At 54.6% G+C, this 22,651-nt stretch overlaps 1 protein-coding gene across 1 annotated transcript in view; it reads right to left on the bottom strand.

Moving 5' to 3' along the window:
* FRMD5 (FERM domain containing 5) overlaps positions 1-18,170 on the bottom strand; it is a 91,505-nt gene extending 73,335 nt beyond the window's left edge. The window contains exon 1 of the mRNA XM_014952758.1: positions 18,155-18,170. The gene's annotated coding sequence lies outside the window, so the exon portion shown is untranslated. The remainder of the gene's footprint in view (positions 1-18,154) is intronic.
* Positions 18,171-22,651: the final 4,481 nt, after the last annotated feature.

Raw genomic sequence — 22,651 nt, 5'->3', positions numbered from 1 at the left:
CATCCATCCATCAGCCCCTGGAACCAGGGGGGAACAGCACCCCCCCCCCCCGTGGCAGGTCCCTCGGGACCCTCCCTGACCCCTTCCCCTGCCCCTGCTGCTCCCATGGCACAGCACGGTATGGCACGGCACGGTATGGCACAGCACGGCACGGTATGGCACAGCACGGCACAGCACAGCACAGCTTCACTGCGCCGGGCGAGTCACCCCGGTGATCCCATTAGCTGTAATGGGAAGCTACACGGCCATTACTCCCCATTAGGGCGAAAGCAGCAGCGCACAGATAACTCGGTTACCTGCGGAGACACGGCACTTCCCCGCCAGCTAATTCTCTGTGATACAGGAACCAAATTGGTCCGTACCACGGACTGGCAAAGAAGTTCATTAAAGCAGCACGATGCAAGGCGAGCGCTGGGCATCGCCCCCCAGCCCCCAGCCCCGAAGCACAGAGAGATGTCCCGGGGAGAGCGCTGGGGCAGCCCAGCAGATCCTCATCCCCCAGCACTCCAGCCCAGCGGCACCCTGCAGGGTTCCACATCTTGGAAAACATAAGTTTCTGGGCTTGGAAGGATCCTCGGGTGAAGTAGAGGGAGGAATAGAGGGGGGTAGATGTGTAGGGAGCATCTTCCCACCCCAGCATCCGACCCTAGCATCCGATCCCAGCATCCTGCTCCATCTTCCCACTCCAGCATCCAACCCCAGCATCCTGCTCCATCTTCCCGCTCCATCCTCCTGCTCCACCTTCCCGCCCCAGCATCCCGCTCCATCCTCCCACCCCAGCATCCCTCCCTGCCACACCAGTTACTTCCCGCTGTCCAGGCAGTAGGTATGAGGACTCCTTGTTCATTTATTTCACACATTATTCCCATTCACTTCCAGTTAATTCAGTGTGCCTACTGGGTCATGAAAGGATTTCCACATTTATCTCCCCTTGCAAATTCAGGATAAACTACAACTTGTTGTCAGGCTGCAGGGGGAGGGAGCCGCTTTTCATCCTCCCCGGCTCCAGCCCAACCTGCTTCTCTGGAGCACTTTGCGAGGCTGAACTCCTGATCCTCCCCAAACATCTTGGATTCTGAACAGAAACTTGATTGTTTCTGGGTCTACTTTGATGTTATGTTTTCATAATGAAGCCATTTGCAGCATGAGAATTAGGATTGTGTAACGATTTATACTGGAGATAACGGCTTTGCAGGAGCTGCACTGGCACCAAATGGAACTTGAAACGGAGGATCCCAACCTTGGGAATTATTATTTTTTTTAAGTGTTAGTATTTACTAAAAAGTAATTTGATTCCTAATTCCAGAGAAATAAAGTAGCTGAAGAGATGTGGGGGCTTGCAGCAGCTCGGCAGGGCCTGGAGGTTGGCGCTGCCGCTTGGCAGGCGGTGGGGACAGCCTGCCCCTCCGGCCGCCCGCGGGACACGGGAAACCATCCACAGCTCAGACCCAGGCAACGTTTAACGTCTTCCCTCCACGGACTCACTGCCTCGGTGGTCCCAGAGCAGGGCTGGGGGTGACACGGCCGAGACGGGGCAGACCCGTGCGTGCACGAGCACGTGTGCGTGCACCAGCGCTCCCACCGCCCCCCCAGGGCACCCAAACCTGCCTCGGAGACCCACACCGACACTCTCACTGGATCAAACTAATAATTATGAATAAAAATAGGACTGGAGTTTCTGGGTTGCGTAACGAGGAGCGGAGAGAGAACAAGCCTGGGGGCACGGGGCCGGGGGACGCTGGGGTTGGCTCCGACCGATCCCCAGCTCCGGCGCCAGGAGCGCCTCGTGCTGCCGCAGGAGCGGGGACCGCAGCTGGGCTGGCAGCTCAACCCCAGCAGAGCACAGAAAAGCTGCCACGGTCCAAAAAGCTGCAGATGGCCCGGAGCAGGGAGGTGCTGGAGCGACGAGCTGATCTCTGCTCCAGTTCAGCTGCAGAGAGCACACGGCTCATTAGCCCCGTGCTGGGGGCTCATCCCGCCAGGATGCACATCCCACACATCCACGTCCCCAACATCCACGTCCCACCACGGGGGCCAGGGCACCGGCAGGAGCTCCCCCGGAGGGTGGCATCAACCCTGAAGGCACAGCAGAAAGGAATGTTTATGAAGAAGTCAGGGAAGAGCAGCATAAACTCTGTGCTCGTGCAGCAACGTACCGGCGGTGCCACGTCTCCCCGGCACGCACGCTCCCAGCAGGCACCCGCCCATTAAATATTTAAGCATCTCGTTAAATATTCAAAATTGAGGGTGACCCAATGGCATCGCCAGCATCCGTCAGGGCAAGGAAATAACGAATGTCAGCAACAACACTTCAGCTGCAAAACCTGTCTGCAAAATTGCCCTCGGTTTCAGCGCCAGGTGATGAGAGGTTCCCAAACGCCCAGGGGGGCTGGAGGATGGAGCACCACAGCCAGAGCCCCCCGCTTTCTGCCGCAGCCAGGGGACCCCGGCTGGGACCTCTCAGGCCAGAGCAGCCGAGGTTTTAACCTTCCTGAGGCTTTGGCCAAACTTTTCTCTGCGTGAACACCATCTGGCTGCACCACAGAGGACACCACTGTGCAAACACCCCGTGCCGTTTGCACTCCAGAGCCCTCCTCAAACACAGTTAAATCTCTGATGCTCTCTGGGACTTTTGCGTTTACATTTTAAAACATCCCCTGGTTGCTCCTGCACTGGGAAGCCCCATCATCACCACCTGGAATAATCCCTGTTCCCATTTTAACCCTGCTAATGATGTCCAGCATCCTCCCGGGCACCCAGATCAGAGCTGCACTGGCAGCACCACCAGCTTTCGCCCTGACAGGTTTCCCAGCAGGTGCTCCACGAAAAAGAAATACCATCCTGACATTCCCAAATCAATACATTCGAGGCTGAATTTCAGTAAATACCCTGAAGTGCTGCCCCAAGCCCCATGCTCTGGCAGAGCCCTGGCTGCCCGGCACTAACTTGGTTTCCACCCTGCCCAATGCCTCATTATTAATTGGGACATGCAAAGCGATTAATTGAAATTTTATCTTTTCTGCACATACCTCAGCCCCCCAGCAGAGCCGCAGGTACGTGTGTGTGTGTGTGTGTCCTGATACACAACTCTGTCCTGTGAGAGCAGGGTGTCAAGAGACCGTCTCCGCAATAAACTAGAGAACTTGTTTCAAGAACTTCAATCAACAACTTAGAGCTTTTCAAGAGGTGTTTATCCACCCCAAAGGGAACAAAATATTTCTCTCTCAGTCTTTAAGCCCAGGCTGGTGCTGGAAGGAGCCCCGATAAGTTCTGACCCCCAGCTCTCCAAGGAACTCTCCTGTGCTCGGATGGTTGGTGTGATATCAGAGAAACTAGTCCAGCTCCACAACGGCACAAAAACATCTCTTGGGAATTCTGGATCCAATTAAAATTATTTCAGGCTTAATGATTTGAGGTGCTGCTGGTGATGGCGAGCTCCAAACCTTATCCTCCTGTATAAATCCTATTTTTATGCCATCCCCCAGAAGCAAACCTGCTCCTGCTCCTCTCCTTTCCCCTGATGCTTGCATGGAGCAACACCTCCGTGACCCATCGCGGGGGCCGTCCTCTGCCCCTCCTCACCCCGGTGCTCTGGGGGGGTTATTCTGTCCTAACCAAGAGGGGTTTGTAGTGAGTTGCTCTTACCCCAGGCTAAAGAAGCAGACCCACCAGCACTGGGGGGGCTGAGAGCCCCAGGAGCAGAAAGCAATGGCTCCCCTGGCTCTCCTCCCTCAGCAAAGACCAGCCACAGCCCCACAGTGACCCCCCTGGGATGGGTCAGCACCACAACAGGGCGACTCCTGGACCCCACAGCCTCGGACGTGCCCTTAGAAAAACCCACCCAAACGAGCTGCGCTTAAAACAGAGCAGTGAGATTGGGACAGAAACCCGAGGGGGACAAAGGGGCACAGTTGGGTTTTACGGCCACACAAAGCCCAACGAGGAACCTCTCCCAAGAGTCCAACCTCCCCGTTTTGAGAAGGGACCGAGCCCAGCGGCTGCAGGTGCGGAGCCGTGAATGCCCAGAGCGTGTGACGCCGAGGTATCGCGTCTGCAGATAACACTCCCCCAGCACCGAGGGTGCACAAGACTCTGCGACTCGAGTTTAATGTAAAAAAGGTTCTGCCTGTCTGTTCCACTTACTCACATCCGACCGGGCTTCACACGGGATCAGAGAGTGTCTCTGCTAAAGGGAAGCGATGTTTTGTGAAACCTGCGGGGAGGAAAATGAATATACACCCAAGGAACGCTCACACGGGTTAGAGAAATCAATGACAGTTGGACTCATTTGATGGAGAATAAACATTCTGAGTACATTTTCCATCTCTGATGTACTATTTGCACTAAAATAATAGTGCAGTTGGGCCCTTCACTACAAGAAGGACATGGAGGTGCTGGAGCGTGTCCAGAGGAGAGCCACCAAGCTGGGGAGGGGTCTGGAGAACAAGTCCTACGAGGATAAGCTGAGGGAACTGGGCATGTTGAGTTTGGAGAAGAGGAGGCTGAGGGGAGACCTCATTGCCCTCTACAGCTCCCTGAAAGGAGGGTGCAGAGAGGTGGGGGTTGGCCTCTTCTCCCAAGGGAATAATGACAGGAGCAGAGGAAATGGCCTGAAGTTGGGGCAGGGGGGGGTTAGATTAGATATTGAGAAGAATTCCTTTCCTGAGAGGGTAGTCAGGCACTGGAACAGCCTGCCCAGGGAGGTGGTGGAGTCACCATCCCTGGAGGGATTTCGGAAATGTGTAGACGTGGCACTCCAGGGCATGCTCTAGTGCCTGAGATTGTGGGGTTTTTTTTTGTATGTGTGTGTGTGGTTGGGCTTGATAATCTCAAAGGTCCCTTCCAACCATGAAGATTCTGTGATTCTGTAAAAGAACCACTGAAGGGTCTCAGGCAAGTGTGCATTTACGTGCACAGACACTGAAGGGACAGAGAAATAAAGGTGAGAAGGTTCCTCATCCATGACTTCAGAGAGGGACTGGCCGATGTGCCCACATCCTGAGGGTCACCCCAGTCCCACAGTAGTGCTCAGAAAACCAGCCTGGGGTCCCACCAGCTCCTGGCTCCTCCTTGGTGTCCATCCCTTTAGGAGCCCACTGCTGTCACGGAGGAGCTCATCCCACCCGCACTGCCTGGAGATGGCACCTTCCCTCCTTCAGCCCCTCACCTGAACCTGAGCCCCAGCTCCCAGTCCCATGGCTACAGTGCTCACCACACAGACCTTGGATTTGGTGTGCATGGGGTTTTTTTTTGGAAACTCCAGTATTAGAAAATTCCTGGGAGTCGTGGTTCTTCAAAACAAGCTGCTGTTGCTGACAACAGCAGTAAAAAATGCAACCGAGTGCCACTGTGCGTGGTTGGGTGAAGGAGATGCACTTCCCACCCACTTCTGCAACTCTACAGAGGAATTTGGGCTGAAATAGCTGGGAAAGGGGGAGTGGAGGGGCCCTTTCACTGCCCCCAGCCCAGACAAAGGCAGCGCTGCCAGAGCTCACCCACTGCGGGACGGGGACCTCGCGGGGGAAAATAGTTGTTGGAGCGATTCCACCTACTCAAACTGAGATACTCCGGAGTGATGAGAGAAGAATTGAAGTCAGGAGGACACAGGGGTCCCTAATTCCCTGTCAGGACAAAAGACATTGTGCAGAGAGCACTGACTGCTGCCCGAGACAAGCTTTCTCACAGAACACCAGCGTGTCTCGGCACAAACACACACAAAATACATGTTGGTAGTAGATAAAGAGACCAGAAGGATTATTTTTTTTTTTAAATTATCTATGCATTGGAGAAAGCACAGCCCTTAAAAATGATGTATGTGCACCCTTCCCTGCCTTCACACACACGGTGCTGCTGAATCCTGCCCACCCCAACATCCCACGTCCCCAGCGGCTCCGGACACAGGACCCTCGCCCCTGTATCCCTCCGGAGCTCCCAGCGGGATCCCCAGCACGGCTCAGCAGGTGAGGATCCAGCAGCCACCCCGTGTCTGTCCATCCATCCCACACAGACCCCGCGTTACACAAAAGGCACCGCACGTCCTGTGCCTGGGGCTGCTGCTGTTGCTGCTGTTACCAAACCCTGCAGGCATGGCCTCATCTTTGCCATCTTCATCAATATTTTTCTCTAAATCATAAAGACACATGAAGCAGCTACCCCAAGCCACAAGAGTCTGCTTTAAAGCTGCTCCGCTGTGGCATGAAAATAACGGTGGGAAGGGAACAGCAGATGACCCACCAGCAGTCCCAGGCAGGGCCACATCCACAACACCCCCAACACTGTCCAAAACTGGAGAACACCTTTAGGAAGGCTGAGTCAAGTCTACACATGCGTGGGCTGCTCAAGATGTTTTATTTCCCAGGATGTATCTAAATCTGGGCAGTTTCTGCCCCTGCAGCGATCATAGAATCACAGAATGGTTTGGGTGGGAAGGGACCTTAAAGCCCCCCCAGTGCCACCCCCTGCCCTGGGCAGGGACACCTCCCCCCAGCCCAGGTTGCTCCAAGCCCACTCCAACCTGCCCTTGAACCCCTCCAGGGATGGGCTGTGATCCCTCGTGCCAATGCTGCTCCGGAGGGGGAGGCAGATGGGCACCGTCCAGCACCTTCCCATCCCGTTCCCCCCCCCTGCAGCTCTCCGGGCGCCTTCGGAGGCGTTTTGCTGTAGAAGGGGGAAACGAGAGCGAGACCTTCCCAGCCACAGCCTGGGCTGGTGCCCCAGCTCAGGGTCTGTGTGAGTGCCAAACACAGCCACTGCTGCACATCACCCACAGCCCCCATGGAGCTCACAGCCCACTGCTGCTATGCCCTGGGGACACGGATCCATCCTCGGCGGATGCTTTTCCTGGAGAAGCAGGAAAGGTAACGCCGAAGCAAAGCAGGGCACCCTGCGGCTCCGGCGGCTTAGCTGACAGGAGTCACGCTGGTCTGGCTACGTATTGCACATTACTGACCTTTAAAAACCCTCAAGGACTTTTCAAATTGTGTCAGTCACTTGCCTGATTAGACAACGCAATCACATCTCGCTCAGCTACACAGGGGGGTTCTGGTGGGAGACTGCGCTTTTCCAGCTGCCGGAGCTGAGGTTTGCAGTGAAAACCAAAGGACGTCACAAGAGGAACGGCTCCTCCGGGCTCAGCCCGTGGCCAGAGCAGGCTCCCAATGGTTTGCCAAGGACAGGGCTTCGCTCAGCATCTCCCAGGGGGCTGAGAGGCCATTTGAGGTCTGAGGCACCAGCACTGAGCTGAGATCCCACTGAGGAACCACTGGGACCCAGTGAGCTCTAGGTCCCATCTGCCCTTTCCGAGGGGAAGGGGGATGTTTGCAGGGGGGTGTTTCCTGGGCTTGGTCTGACGGTGCCAGGGACTGATCCTGTAATCCCTGGGCAAAGCGGACCTTCTCCCAGACCCTGTCCCCATGGTACAAACCAGTAACCCCCACGTTGGGCACTGGAGACCCCCAGGGTGCCTGGGAGGACGCGTGACCCGAGCGGGGATCAGGGCCATCCTCCAGGGACGGAGCGGCTGCAGGGGCTCACCACAAAAAGCTTTTCCCCAAAACACAAAGCGCTGCACCGTGGCTTCCCCGACCCGCCACCTCGTGCATTACTCGCTCAATTAGGTCCTCACTCTGCAGAAATAGATGGGTAAATAGACAGAGGAGTACACTCCTGTCGTTTTCAGCTGCTAAAAAATTAAGGTGGCCGCAGGGTCGGTGCCGACGGTGTGTCAGCGACGCACGGGGCACGCAGAGGCAGGGAAAGGCAAGCTCTGCCTGGCAGGTAGAAGAATTGCCATCTCCCCTGGCAATCACGGCAGCGCCTTTTGCTGGAGGCAAGTCTTCATATCAGGCCCAGTACAGAAACACATTTTCAAGCTGCTCGCTATCTCTAAGATCCACCGCTCCCGATCTATCACTCAAAGTTCCTGGAGTTTAGCAAAGGAAATAGAGGCTCTGGACTGTTGGAGATTTAATTCAAAGCCTCTGTGAAGACGCACAAATCTAAACTACCTTCAGAAACACCCCCGGATTTTAGCAGGGTGCCCAGGGGCACCTTTGCTGAGCCAGTCACCGACAAAAACATGTCCTTTGCAGCATCCCTCGGTGCACATGAAATTGTAAATTGTCCAGCACCCACAGCCCCCGGGGACCTCTCTGGTCCCAGCAGCGCTCAGCATAAAAAATACTCGGGGCAAAATGCCCAGGACTCTGCGTCGAGCAAGGCAGCAGAAAGCCACCTGAGATAAAGTGGGTGGGGAAAAAAAGCAGCCACCTTTGCAGAGCAGCTCCCGGCTGTAAATCCCTCATCTGGGCAGCAGGTCCTGCCCCCCCGGACACACAGGGGCTCCCGGCCACACTGAGGGTCCCAGCGAGCTCCTGCTCCTGGTGAAGGAGCGATGGAGAGACCGGCACCAACGCAGAGATGCTCCTGGCAGGGAGGCAGGAGACAATCTCCCAGCAGGTCCCCCAAGCCCGGTCACACAGGGACACCGAGCCCCCGAGTGTCACCAGCACCCCTGGCCCAGCACCTTCCCACAGCACAGAAATGGGCGGGTTCTGCTTTTTGGGGTCCTGTCTAAAGCAAAACAATAATAAAAGGAAGAAACTGCACAGGATGAAGGGCTTCCCACCGCACCCTCCATCAGACTCATTCATTAGTATTAATTACAGTGAAAGTCCTGCACCAGCTAAGGCGATGAAACGCGGCATTAACCAATTAAAAGATAAAGATTTCATGCCATGGCCTGTAACCCCACGCTCTGAAACACGGACACGCCACCGCCACATCCTTCCAACAACCCTTAACTTCATTCCTTGCCCCCGCTGCCCCCCGTTACGCTGCTCTCTGCGAGCGACAGATCGCTCCGGCTCCATTACAGCCACCATGTTCCTGTGGCAAAGGAGCTGCACGAAGGCACCGCAGCCCCTTCCCTCACACCCCCAGCAGTTCCCTGCCTCCCCCTGGGGAGCCGCAGCAGCTTCAGGACACCACCTCCTCCTCCTGCCATGGGTTTGGACCCCTGCCCCACAACCCCACGCCTGCTGGGGGGCTGCAGACCCCTGAGCCAGGAGGGCATCCAGGGATGGAGCCGGGCAAAGGCACCCAGCCGCATCCCAGCCTCCTGCCAGCAGGATCTCAGCAAATTCCGCCCGTCAGTGCTGTCGGTCCCTCCTGGTCCATCCTTCTGTGTCCCTCACCCCGCTGGGAGGGCTGGGATCCTGCCCGCTCCCTCCCCGGGGATTGCCATCGGCTTCTGGCCCCGGAGCCGCGCAGCCGGCAACGGCACATCAAGCAAACCCTGCTCCATCTGCTCTGACAGCTTCCTCCCGAGGAACAGCAGCCCTGGCGTGGAGACCGAGCCTGGCTCCCAGTAAGGTCCTTTATTTTAAAGAAGGTTGTACAAAATAATATGCGGCGCCAACAGCCCAGGACTTCGCAATCTCATCGCTTGTGTTGGCCCCGGTGAGAAACACCAGGGGACCACGAGGTGCCACGTGAAGGAGCATGTCCCCAAATCCCCCTCCTGTCCAGATTCTCTGATGTCTGATAGAAAGCTTTAACCCACAGCCACAGACCTCACCGATGCTGGCAGGAGGGGGGTGGGTTTATTGGAGCACTTTACTGGCTGTAGCCACGATTGGAAAAAATAGAAATATGAGGAAATACAGTCTATAAAACACGAGTTATGGCTTTACATGCTTTTTCCCTTGTAGCAAGGCGCCTGCATACCTGGGGCGGGTACAGAAACCTGAAGCTGGAGAGGTTATAACCCAGCATCGCTGTGCGGGAACAAAACTGCAGATAGATAAATGTGCTGTAATTGTGGAAATACATTGGAGACCGCGATAAAGAAAAGCCACAGGATTACACAGGATTGGGAAATGCATTGTACTGTAAGATCAGCACCTCTGCCTTACAAAAGGAAAATTGATTCAGACAAAAATGTTCTAAATGGTTTATATTCCTAATATGTTATCAAATTAGTTACAAAGATGTACCAGCAGTAAATGTAATTTACCTATTTCATGCAAGAACTAGACACTCTGTAACATGGTAAATTGATTTACAAAGCTGAAGACAGAGCAGTATTACAAGGGATTATTTATTGACCCAGAGATAGCGAACCACGTGCAGGGGACAGGTGGCTCTGTCCCCAAAACCCCGCTCCAGCAGCCCCCCCGGCACCGAAAGCTGATGGGGAGGGGGGCTTCGGAGGACACACGGGGGCTTTCAGGGTAACCTCCTGCAGGGCAAAGCTTGACAGAGCGGGCGGCACGTTGTACTTTCTCAATCTATACCATAATTCCCATTAAGATAACCCCTAGCCATGGAAAAGCACTTTTAGATACTGGTTCAAATAAATTAAATGCATTCAGCCTCTCTTCTATAGATGGGAAGCTGCAGGTGTCCATGGGGACAGCTCATTATTGCCACCTCCCCAGCCAACCCCCCCGATGACATTCATCTTTCACGTGCTCTGGATAAAGCACGGACACGATGCCACTGCTATTTCCAGGATTTCCCTAAAAAGCAGCACAGAGGGGGTGATGTGCCGTGGGGGCCATGGTTCCCCAACAGCCGTGGAGAAACCAGGGAAGGGCTGATGTGCTGCTGCTTGCCCCCCCTGCCCCGCAGACCCTTCCCCCCTGCTGTGGGACCTCTGCCCCCCCAGCTGAGCACAGAACCCACTGGGCTTCTTGAAACCCCTCTCTCTGACAGCCAAACACTCCCTGTCTTCACTCTTTCCCACCAAAAGGTAATTACCTTAAGAGCTCATTACGACTACAGGATGTGCAATTACTGCCTGGAAATAATGCACTATTTTTAGCACATCAGAGTAAGAAGTGGCAGACTGACAGGAATTATCCCTCGAGCAGTAAGGCAACTGCCTTGGTAAAACTGACACTTTTTTTTTTTTTTTTTTTTTGAAAAAAATTCCCTACAGAACAGTTGATACTTTTGTGAGATTTTCATTCTGAAGTATGACAAGATTTAGATCACTCTCCACCATATGGAAATTTACAATAAGTATTTTACTTCTACTTGAATGACAGAAATTTTCCCTCGAGCAGTAAGGCAACTGCCTTGGTAAAACTTACTTTTTTTTTTTTTTTTTTTTTGCTAGCAAATAAGTTCCTGTCCCTTCAGCGCAGGTGGGTGCCATCGGGGGAGCTGGTGCAGGGGCCACCGCTGCCCCCCATCCCCTCCAGTTCCCCAGCTGATGGACACGCCTGGGCTGGGGGTCTGCTGCTCTGCCTCTGGTTCCTCGGCCATTCTTCACGCATGGATTGGCTACAGCAAACCCCTTCGTGGTGCCAGGGCCACCCCAGCTGGGTGTCACATCTCCCTTCCAGCGCTGGTGTGGAGCCACGCGTCCCCTGTCCCCAGCGACAGCCCCCTGGAGTCACCCCGTCACCTGCAGAGATCGTGGGTGTCCTCAACACCTGGGGAGGGACACCGTCCAGCCTTGCCTTCCTGGCAGCCACCACAACACAAAGACAAGTGGCCATGTGTCCAAGGAGGCGGGGAGTATAAAATTTTATTGTTTGGGGTTTTTGTTTATTTGTTTGACTTTTTTTTTTTTTTTTTTTTGCTAGCAAATAAGTTCCTGTCCCTTCAGCGCAGGTGGGTGCCATCGGGGGAGCTGGTGCAGGGGCCACCGCTGCCCCCCATCCCCTCCAGTTCCCCAGCTGATGGACACGCCTGGGCTGGGGGTCTGCTGCTCTGCCTCTGGTTCCTCGGCCATTCTTCACGCATGGATTGGCTACAGCAAACCCCTTCGTGGTGCCAGGGCCACCCCAGCTGGGTGTCACATCTCCCTTCCAGCGCTGGTGTGGAGCCACGCGTCCCCTGGAGTCACCCCATCACCTGCAGAGATCATGGGTGTCCTCAACACCTGGGGAGGGACACCGTCCAGCCTTGCCTTCCTGGCAGCCACCACAACACAAAGACAAGTGGCCATGTGTCCAAGGAGGCGGGGATGGAGGGGACCCCAGGGACACACTCTGGTACCCAAAAAAAGGAAGATGCTCGACTGGATCCTCAAAATGACCAATATCCCAAAGATGCTGCTCAGGTCTCTGGAACTGCCCCCTGTGCCTGAGGAGACCCTTTTGAACATCCTGCTGCTCCTATGGCCCGTTACAGACATTGTCTTGATGATAAACCCCCTGTGTCACCTTGCACCAGCCTGGGGATGTGCACATGAGCTGGTAGCCGTGGTGGCCACCCCACCACAGACCCCAGTGGGGCACACGAGGCTGCCTGGGGCTCGGCGCTGCCCAGAAGGGGCCATGGGAATGGTCCTCCTCAAAAAAGCAGCAGCCCTGCTGCCACATCCCCATGGAGACCGTCACGAGCACAAAACCCTCTGGTTGTGCTCCTCAGCCCCGGTCACCACGGACAACTGCAGGCAGGTGGAAATATTTCTGGGTCAAGAAAAAGCCCAGGAGGTGAAACGCTTGGGAGATTTCAGCCTCCAAGGGAGAAAAAGGTAAAAGAAAGGGGTGATGCACGTGCAAATAATGGTGTTCCTGGCTGGAAGCAGCCAACATCCTCAGTCCCTGCCAAGAACTCCCCTTTCTTCCCCCCAGACCATGGGAACAGGTAATGGTCTCACACCACCTTCCCTCCCGCAGCTCCAAGCAGGGGTTTATCCATTCCCACCCCAGAGCACACACAGGTCCCTGAGGAGCCCCGGGGCTTTCACCACAGTGACAGGGCTCAGAATGATGGCACTGCTGCCCCCGAGCCTCTCTTGGCCAGGCAGGACCCGACCATGAACCAGGGAGGGAGAGAAGGATGGAGGGAGGCAGGAGGGAGGAGGATGGAGGGAAGATCCTGCCTGGCAGCAGCGCAGACAGATCGCCCAGCCGAGGAGATGATCCATCCTGTTCAGCTGGATTTTGATAGCTCCAAAGGAACCCCAAATCCCCCCAGCTGTGCCGAGAGCTGCACAGCCTCCCCAAAACCTGTGAGGTGACAGCCCCCAGACCCCCAGCAGCCCCCGTGACGGGCAGGGGAAGGCGCTGTGGGAAGGCAGTGAACAACAGGGAGCCTTTGAGTCACTGAAGAAACGTCTGAGACATCTCCTCAGGCTGCTTCACTTCCCTGCGGGTGACGGAGAGCCGGGGGGGTGGCTGGGGGTGCAAGGAGGGATGAGCCCCACAGCCAAAACCCTCCTTGCCCAGCCAGCGCCGGCACAGACCCCCATCCCAGCCCCGTCCACTGCAGGAGCAGCAGCCACCTCGGCAAAGCCCCTCCTGGCTCCACAAAGAGCTCTCTGGGAACGGGCCCCACGGCTCCTCTCCAACCCTCAGCTATAACGATCCACACGCAGCGCGTGGCTACCTGCAGCTACCTCCCACCAGCCACACAGCGATGCTCGCTGGAGTCTCTCCATAAGCAGTGACAGATACGAGGGAAGTGTAGGATGATGTCAGATACGCTTCAAATGTGTATGGATTACAGCACCATAAATATTTTAAGGGCTTGAGTGAATCTGTTGCTAACGTCGCACCAAGCCCCGCTGGCCCTCCCAGCGCTTCCCTCGGCAGTGGATGCCATCCAGGAAAAAGCATCGTATTTTTACCCTGGTGCTATCACTGTGTCTAAATAAAGGCAAGGATAATTGTAGCACCTACAGAAGAACCAAGTGCATTCAAAACAGTCTGTTTCAGCTTCTCCAGTCTATAAGATGATTCTATTTTCCCAAACACACCTCAGAGTCAGCGTGCCACAAGCACTCACCCTCTTCATGCCTGCTCCAGGCGTTATTTCCTGCCCGCCTGCTCACTGGGAAGGACACGACAGCAAAATGGCACCGTGTCTCCTTTGCCCGGCCACGGAGAAAACCCCGGGAAAGGGAACGGTGCAGCTCCTCCAGCAACACCCACAGCTGGAGGCTGCCAGCACACAGCCCGGGGAGCGCGGGCACGGGTTTGCCCAGGAAGGTGGCACAGACCACAAATAACCCCATCGCTTGCAGACAAGCTGTTACCATAGAACCACAGAGTCCTCATGGTTGGAAGGGATCTTTGAGCTCGAGTCCAACCACACACACACACAAAACCAAACCCCATCAATCCTGGGCACTAGAGCATGCCCTGAAGGGCCACGTCTACATGTTTCTGAAATCCCTCCAGGGATGGGGACTCCACCACCTCCCTGGGCAGGCTGTTCCAGGGCCTGACCACCCTCTCAGGAAAGTCATTCTTCCTGATATCTAATCTAAACCTCCCCTGCCCCAACTTCAGACCATTTCCTCTGCTCCTGTCATTATTCCCTTGGGAGAAGAGGCCAACCCCCACCTCTTTCCCCCCTCCTTTCAGGGAGCTGTAGAGGGCAATGAGGTCTCCCCTCAGCCTCCTCTTCTCCAAACTAAACATGCCCAGTTCCCTCAGCCTCTCCTCGTGTGACTTGTTCTCCAGACCCCTCACCAGCTTGGTTGCTCTCCTCTGGACACACTCCAGCAACATCACACTCCATCATCACCAACAATTAGGGGCGATTCTGGCCAACACCGAAGAGACACCCATCCCTCTGGAAGGGGCACGCTGGAGCACCCAATGGGCACAGGATTTGCAAATCCAAACTCCAACAAGCGCTGAGCACTGGTCCCTGTGCCCCCCGGGTCCCACAGAGGTGGGGGGAGCGTGGTCCCAAACTGCTGCCAGGGTCAGGAGTCCCCAAGCCCATGACTGGGACAGGGCTGGATCTGGGCTACGGCTCCTCGTTATGGCTTCCAGGGGCTGGAGGTGACGCTCCAGCAGGATGTCCCCGCAGCAGCAGTGGGGACGAGGGCATCTCCCAGGCGATGGCAGTGTACCATGGTCACCACCAGCCCCGCTCCTCTGTTCCCATGGCGATCCCCGGCAGCTGCACCACCACCTCGACTTTTCCTCTCTCTCCACAGAGATCCGTGGAACAAAGCAAAATAAAACAATTAGGCAGTGTCTGCAGGGGTCAACACGCAGTCACTCCTTTCAGGCTGATTTACAGCTGCCCAAATCCCATGAAGAAGCCGAGGCTGAAGCCATTCTGGGCTGCTTTTTACTTTTACCCCTGTCCCATGGAAACTGCATGGTGTGAGACGCCAAGTGTGAGACTCCAGGGCACACTCTCTTTCTCCAGCTCCGGGGGACTTCGCCACGGGGCCAACGTGGCAGCACCAACAGTGGGAAGCATCCCATAAGGGCAGAGGGAAATCACCGCCATCATTAATTTAAGGCACCTCCACTGGGATTAATTCTGCATCAGCACTTCATTTGTGCCTATAACAAAAAGCAGACGTTCAGCTGGGGGACACGGTGCCCAAGCGACACCCAGGCACTGCCAAGGGGGGACACGAGCTCCCAGGCTGTCCTGGGTATGGCAGCAGGCTGGAACACAGGCTGGCAGCCGTCCCTCAGCTGCCCCGAGGAGCCCCCACTTTGTTCCAAACCCCAGGGGAAGAAACCCATCATGGGAAAGCAGAAGTCACAGCTGGTTAAAGCCCCGTCGGTGGCCTCAGGGAGTTTTTTCCAAGAAGTGGTGAGGGGCTGGGGAATCGTTCCCTGCGGGTCTGGGGGGGTTTATATCAAGGTGCAAACGAGAATGATGCAAAACCGTAAATGCAGAGGTAATAAATGCAAGCAGAAGAAAGGAAGGACAGCAGGAACACCGACCTGGATGGAGCAGGAGACAGTGGGATCTCCAGATCCCACTCTGGATCAGGAGAAGAACCTTCACACTGAAAAAGGCCCCAGGAACATGGAGGTTCAGGCAGGAGCGGGGTCCAAGAGAGTGACCCTGGGAGGGAGGTGGGACGGTGCCACTGCGGGGACAGGAGCCGAGGTGCGGGGGTCCCGAGGGTCCCAGGGGTGGAGGAGGATGGCCCAGCACAGCGGGGGACACTCACCAACATCCTCCACACCCCAACTGCCCTGTCCCTGTCTCACCACATCCCCAGCCCCATCCCTCTCCTCCGCTGCCGCGCTTTCCATTGCCCCGGCGTTTTCCCTTCCCCACTTCCAATAGCCCCAGGAGCTCCAGGTTTCCAGAGCCCCAAAACATTCTGTTCTCCTCACACATTTCCTTTGGAAAGCCATTGCTGTTTGCAAGCCAGAAATATTAGTCAGCATGCTGTATAGCGCAACGCTAATGAGAATTAAATCGATTCATGAAAAGTACCTGCTCAGCATGTTTCTTATCTATTTTTCAAACACAACTATATTGGATTCTGGCTTTTTTTTTTTTTTCCCAGTCCCAATATACCATCCATTCTATGAGTTAAGTATCTACATAACGTATAGTCACAACCTCTATAAACTACCAAATCTATACATTCCTAAAGTCTCTCTCTGGCTTCAGAATGGCTTCATCAATTTTTTGTAATTTTTTTATTAAAGAGAAATTTCACATAGGCAGGTAGATGGATATTTCCTTCGGGAGCCAAGCTTATGTGCCAAGCTAAACGCCAATACGATCTGAAGCAGCCCTGCTATAAACCCCTGAAAAATAGAAAAGCCTCATCGATATGACAGATATGCCACTGTAATTAAAGTCTTTGGTAACAGACATTATGCAGCCAAAATATTCTATTTCCAGCTGCAGCATTGATCAAATTTTGACATCCCACATTAACTGGCTGAGGTCTCTCTGGCCTCACAAAGCACAACGCCACAAAGCTTTTGTTAATTATCATCTATAAAAATGCCTCCTGTACCTGGTGCCTGGCGAGTGCTGACCCACCTTATTTCACCCCGTCCCGCAGCACCCCGAACCAGCCTAAGACTTTTCCTCCGTGCTCAGGAATACAGTGTTTATATTCTTTACTGCCAGATATGAAAGATTAAAACACGTGCCAGCCTTCACTTTCCAACGAGATGCCTGGTCAGTGCTTTCCCCCATGGTCAGAAAATGGGTCTCAGCACAACACCCAGCTCTGGTGAGACTGTGACCCGGCTGGGAGCGGAGAGAGGCTGCCAGCTCAGAAATCTAAAGAAAATATGTTAAAATTACGATGTTAAAATTATTAGGGTGCAGCTGGCCCATGGCTCCGAGCCCTGCAACACTCACGCCTCTTTGGGAGGGATTTCCCAACCTTTGCATTTTCACAGTGAAAAGCACATCCCACAAACCCAGGCGGGTTTCCCAGTCTGTTCCCATCTCTGCAGAAGAGCAGTTCCCATTTACACCAGCTTTATTACAACTTTCCTCCTCAGTCTTTGGTCCTGACCAGTTTGGAAGGACAGACCCCCCTGGTTCGCATCAGGAGAACCGGGATCATCCACTAATGGAAGGACAAAGTCCTGCTCCTTGGAGCAGCTAAAAGATCCTCTGGCTTAAAATACAGCTCTGCTCGACAGGCTGGTTATGTAAAAATGGCCCCGTCTTGCTCAGTAGCGCAGCCCCTGACGAGTATCTGGAGAGACAGCAGCTGACTTTATTGACCAAAATCAGATTTTACTGTATTTTCCCCCCGCTGTCCCCTACAGACAACGAGCCAGAGGAAGCACGATGGCATCTCGCATTGTGTGTGTGTGTGGAATAAACCATATTCCTCACGAAATTTCCGCTGCCAAGTCACTTTTACAGATGAAGACAGCGGTTACCAGTGAAGGTAATCTACCCAGACGGTAATTGCCAAAGTGTAATTAAGGGCAAAGCACGGTCTGCATCTTTGAAACCATGATGCAGGAGGAACAAAGCGCCCAGCTGCTTCCCAGGGCCATGCCAGATCCTGCCACCAGCAGCTAAAAAATCCTGTTTCTGCTTAGGAAAAAGAGCCGGCAGCTCACACACTTCCCTCTGGGATGGGAACAGCCTCTAAGGACCGGGCATTTTTTGCAGAAATTCAGCTCATTCTTGGCCATAGTTACCCAACAGACATGACAACCTCTGCAGGAAACCTGCCTGGCCAGCCCCAGCTCCCACATCTGCTTGGGGTAGATTTTACCATAGGGTTTGGTTTTCCCCACCGCCACAGCACAAGGCAAAGATAAGCACACACCCCCTCCTTGAACAAGGCAGGACCAAGGCCAACGAGTAGCTACTGCCTCCCAAGGCAACAGGGACTCCACCTTCCACTGACACCCAACGCTGCGCAGGAGGGGCCATCCTCAGTGCCCTCATCATGCTGGGGAACCCATCTTCACACCCCGGGGAGGACACCCACCCTGGGCCAGCAGTGGAGGAGCTTCCACAGACCGACAGCATCTCCATCAGGACCTTGCCCACCACCACTGACGGCATCTCAGCGAGGGTCTCCCTGCACAGTCCTTGCCCGTCCTCACACACGGCTCCTGGGAGAAGCCAACCCACCAGGTTCCAGTGAGGAAACGGATCTGCCAGGTACGGAGAGGGAGCATGGACACCTTTGGTGCCTCCAGCCTGGCACGGGGCAAACCGAAGCATCACACAAGTTTCCATGGAAGGAGATGGCCTTGCTGGAACGTGGCCACAGACGTCATTCCCATGTACATGATCGCTTTCAGCTCCTGAAGAATGAGTCAAAAATTAAAAATAAGTGGGCTGCTCGAGGCACTTTCACTATTCCCCAGACAGCTTGAGAAAGGCCTCCTACAGTGCATTACCTAATTTTTACATGACAGAAGCAGCAAATTTCTTCTTTCGTGATGCCATTGTACATACCTTTCAACAATGCTATTACCAGGTGTGTGTGCATCTATATTTGTCTGCAACTTCTTATATGGCAAAGTGATAACCAAAGTAGTTCTTTCAGGAAGCTGGCTCCTACGAAGGGGATGGCCAGCAGTCTCACGGCAGGTAGCATTGTAAAAGAGGTAGGAAAAGTTCCCAGAAAACAGACATTTCAGCTGGTGAGGAAGTAGCAGCACTAGGAATGTTTTCAACGGGTCTCCATAACAACTTGTGTTTCTGCCTCCCATTAAAATGCGAGTAAACATGTCACCAGTTTCTCAGTGGACATTTGGTGGATGTTTTCCTCAGCTGCCTTTTGTATCCTTGGTGTTTAGAATTATATACTTGGAAATGAATTTAAATGGGAAAAGGAGAGGAAACCCAAGAATCTCTCAGCTTGGGCTGCTACTTGGTCTTCAGACTTAACTGTGCATTTCAGGCAGTTTCCTTCCCAGCCCACAAACCACAGGATGGAAATGCTGGAGCAGGGGATGAAGGATGCCCGGACGGAGGGCAGCTCTGCTGAGGATCAGCTGGGTAAGAATGAATGACAGGTTTCTGTTGCAAATGCCTTTCCAGGCTATAAATAAAAACACTACTTTGAATAGAGTCAACAGCAAACTGGCCAAAGTGTTGCTTTTACCCCCTGGGGACCCGTAGGCTGGGAGGGGTGCGATCCTGCACCCCCGAGACTTTGCCCATGAACTTCTCCAGGGCCAGGACTTCCCCTGGCTCCCCTGACACGCCAGTGATGCTGCAGGGGCTTTGCAGGAGCCTGGCTGGTGCTGGACCACAAGACTGAGGGGATGCTCGCAGCACCTGACCCACTGTGTGGACTCGCAGCCTCAGACCCAAACCCACCTTCCTCCACGTTTCGCACAGGTCTGGCACCAGTCCCAGTTCCTGCCCCCAGGTCTGGGCTGTGGGAGGGAAGGGGGGGCTCTGGGAGCAGCCAGGAGCTGCTGGGCTGGAAGCCTGATGGCTCCTGGTGCTGTCGGCAGCGGGGAGCAGCCTCTGGAGCAGAAGACATCACCTGCGCTGGGGACTTCAGACAAGAGACCCCGCTGGGCCAGCAGTGGGCTGCTAACCTATTTCCCAGCAAAAGCCACTGGAAACTCTCAGAAGATAAAAAGATAATGAACAAATAACCTTCACAGCAGCCAGCACTGCAAAAACCCAAGCTTCCCCTTTGTGTCGGCTGCCTGTTATTAATGATCCTGTCAGGTCCTCTAATGAACTTTGCGCTTCATGTGGAAAACGTGGGGTTTGTCCAAGAGCACAGTCAGGAGCTCGTGCTCATTTATTCCTCGTCTTATGCAAGAAAGTTCTTACATTCTGCATCTAAGAAATCGCATTTTTATATTTATTTTCTGACATCTCCACGTTCTCGTAGTACTACCGAAACAAAACACCGCTGTCTTTTCAGGAAAACGCTTGATGCATCGAGCAACGGCAAATCATTAATTATTTCAAGCCTTTTACACCACCACTGACACCACAGCGAAGAATTTAAAACATTTCCTCAGACAAGCGGCTCAGTCACAGCAAAACCGCAGCACCAGAGCGTCGCTCGGGTTCCTTCAAAGCTCGCTTTATTCCTCGCTGGGAAACGGCTCCGCGCTCCTCTTCGGAGATGGGGAGCACGAGGTGGTAAATACAAACCAAATACACCACTAGAGCAGCCCCTGGCCGTGGGGATGGACAAAAAGCCTCTCCACCCGGCGAGGTGCTCCCCGGGGACACAGCGAGGGGCAGTGACCCCCACGGGAGCAGGGACCCAGCATCACACGGCGCCGAGGGACGGAGCATCAACGGGCACCGCTGCCTTCCCACACCCCAAACCACCACCTGGGTTGCTTTTAAGATGCCTCCATGGCATGTAATATTACCAAAACCCAAGCTTTTCTGAATCAAGAAAAGCCAACATCTTCCTGCTCAGGCAGCTGCTGGGAGCCCCCCAGTCTGGGCAGGTGGCGCAGACCCACAGCCCCCTCCCCGAGAGACACAGCCCGAGCCCAGCAGAGACGGGTGCTGGGACAGGGTCCTCCCCAGAATGGCAAAATACTGCCATGTACAAAAAAAATGCTCAAAACCAAAACCACGAATAGAGGCACAGACCCAGCCACCCCAGCCCACCCTCCCTCCGCCCCGACTCCCCAGCACCCCCCCTGAGCCCACCCGGGCCGGGGGACACGGGGACACGCTCTCCGGGCTCCTCACCAGCTGGGACGGGCTGCTGGGGAGTGAAACCCAGGGCAGAGGAGAGGAAGGATTCATCCGAGCTCAGACAATGAACCATTCGTCCAATACAGGGATATTAACCAAGTAAACTTCCAATAATCAAATAAAAAAAGGCTTTATTTAGAAGAGGAATATTATCTAGCGGCACCAAAGCCCTACTCACACTCCTTTATCAAGCTCAGCCAGAGGTTAATTTTGTTGCCAGGTTTAACCAGTGCCATTATCTCAAAGGTAAATAAGACCTCTTAAAAAATCAGCTCTGCCTCCCAGCGCTGCTTCTCTCCCTCCCCCGGCACTGGAGAAGCCAGAGGACACGTCAGATGGGCCATGCTTCGGGGGGGGCATGAAGCCCACCCACATCCCACCCGCTGCCAGGGTGAGCGGCACAAACCCCAGGGTAAGGCAGCAAAAATACACGTCCCAAACTTCCAGCGAGAGGCTTTGCTCCCCAGATGTGTGCTGGGATTAACAGCACTGTGAACGACAACGATGGCTTACGCTTTGGGCAGCCTCTCCGTGTTTAAGTAAAAATAGAAATACGTAAATTAGAAACAACAGGCGTAGAAACAGGCTGGGCGAGGGAACGCCACGGAGCCCAGCAAGATGGGAAATATCTCGTGAGGGAATGACCTTCAAAACTCATTCACCGCTCCCAGCCCCGATGGTGATGGGTTTTCTCACTTGCAAGACATTATACATTCCTGCTCTGCACGCTCTAATTCTGCCCCGACTATAAATACTTGGCTCATAAGGCAGCACGAAAGCAATAGCCAACAAATATTTAAGTGGGGTAACCTTGATTGTGAGGGTAATAGGAGCTAATTCCTTCTACCTTAGGCCGCGCATACTAAACACCAGGGTTCACTCTGTGCTAGGCTGAACATGAAAAAAGGCACTGAAATACGTGATCAAGTAGTAATTTAAAAAAAAAGAGAAAAAAGAGACATGCAAAATGACGACACCTCATTAAATTACCTTAAGGGCAAAAAATCCAGATTTTTCTTAACTGCATTGCCTACACTTTCTCTCCCAAACTACAGATTTCCACATAATTTGTATCAAAAACAGCCTCCGAGAGCCGAATTAGTTTTGCTTATGCAAAATAAACTGGGCTGCCGTTATCATTGTTTACTGGGTCACACTTTACAACCCAGGTGGGGGAGGCAGGAGCGGCATTAGCATTCTTCAGCCGTTGTTGGCACAAACCGCCGTATTTATCCATTTCAGACTATTTAAGCAAAAACGACGGAGCCTCCCCCCCCGCAGCATCCCCCGGTAACCGTCCTTCAGCATCCCCGTGAACAGCGTCCTTCGCCCGCCAGCGGCCAGAGCCTCCTCCTCCTCGGAGCGGCAGGACGGGGAGACCCGGGGGGGTCCGGGAAGGGGGGGTTGTTGTTATTTACGCCTTGAGTCACCTTTTCCCAAAACTCTGCCCTGCCTTTTCCACCGCCCCCGGGCCGGGCTGGCGCCAGGCGGGAGCGGCGGGGAGGCCCCGGCGGAGCGGCTCCCGGGCAGCCCCGGGCAGAGGCACCGGTACCGGCGGGGACGGGGAGCGAAAGCAGCCGGGGCTGCTCCCCGCAGCCCCCCCGCTCACGGGGTCCCGGCACCCCCTCGGGCGGCAGCGCGGAGGGCACCACGGGTTTCGCCAGTTTTTAGCAAAACGACACCCCCCGGGTCCCTGCGCGCCGGGGGGCGGCCCCGCGCATCTCCCGCACCCCCCGCAGCCAGGCAGCCACCGGGCGGGGGGCGACGGTCCCGGTCCCGCCCGGCA

This window comes from Calidris pugnax, unplaced genomic scaffold (genome assembly GCF_001431845.1).
Source record: "Calidris pugnax isolate Ruff unplaced genomic scaffold, ASM143184v1 scaffold187, whole genome shotgun sequence".
NCBI lineage: Eukaryota > Metazoa > Chordata > Aves > Charadriiformes > Scolopacidae > Calidris > Calidris pugnax.
The sequence above is the reverse complement of the archived record's forward strand: the minus strand, read 5'-3'. Positions and strand labels throughout refer to the sequence as shown.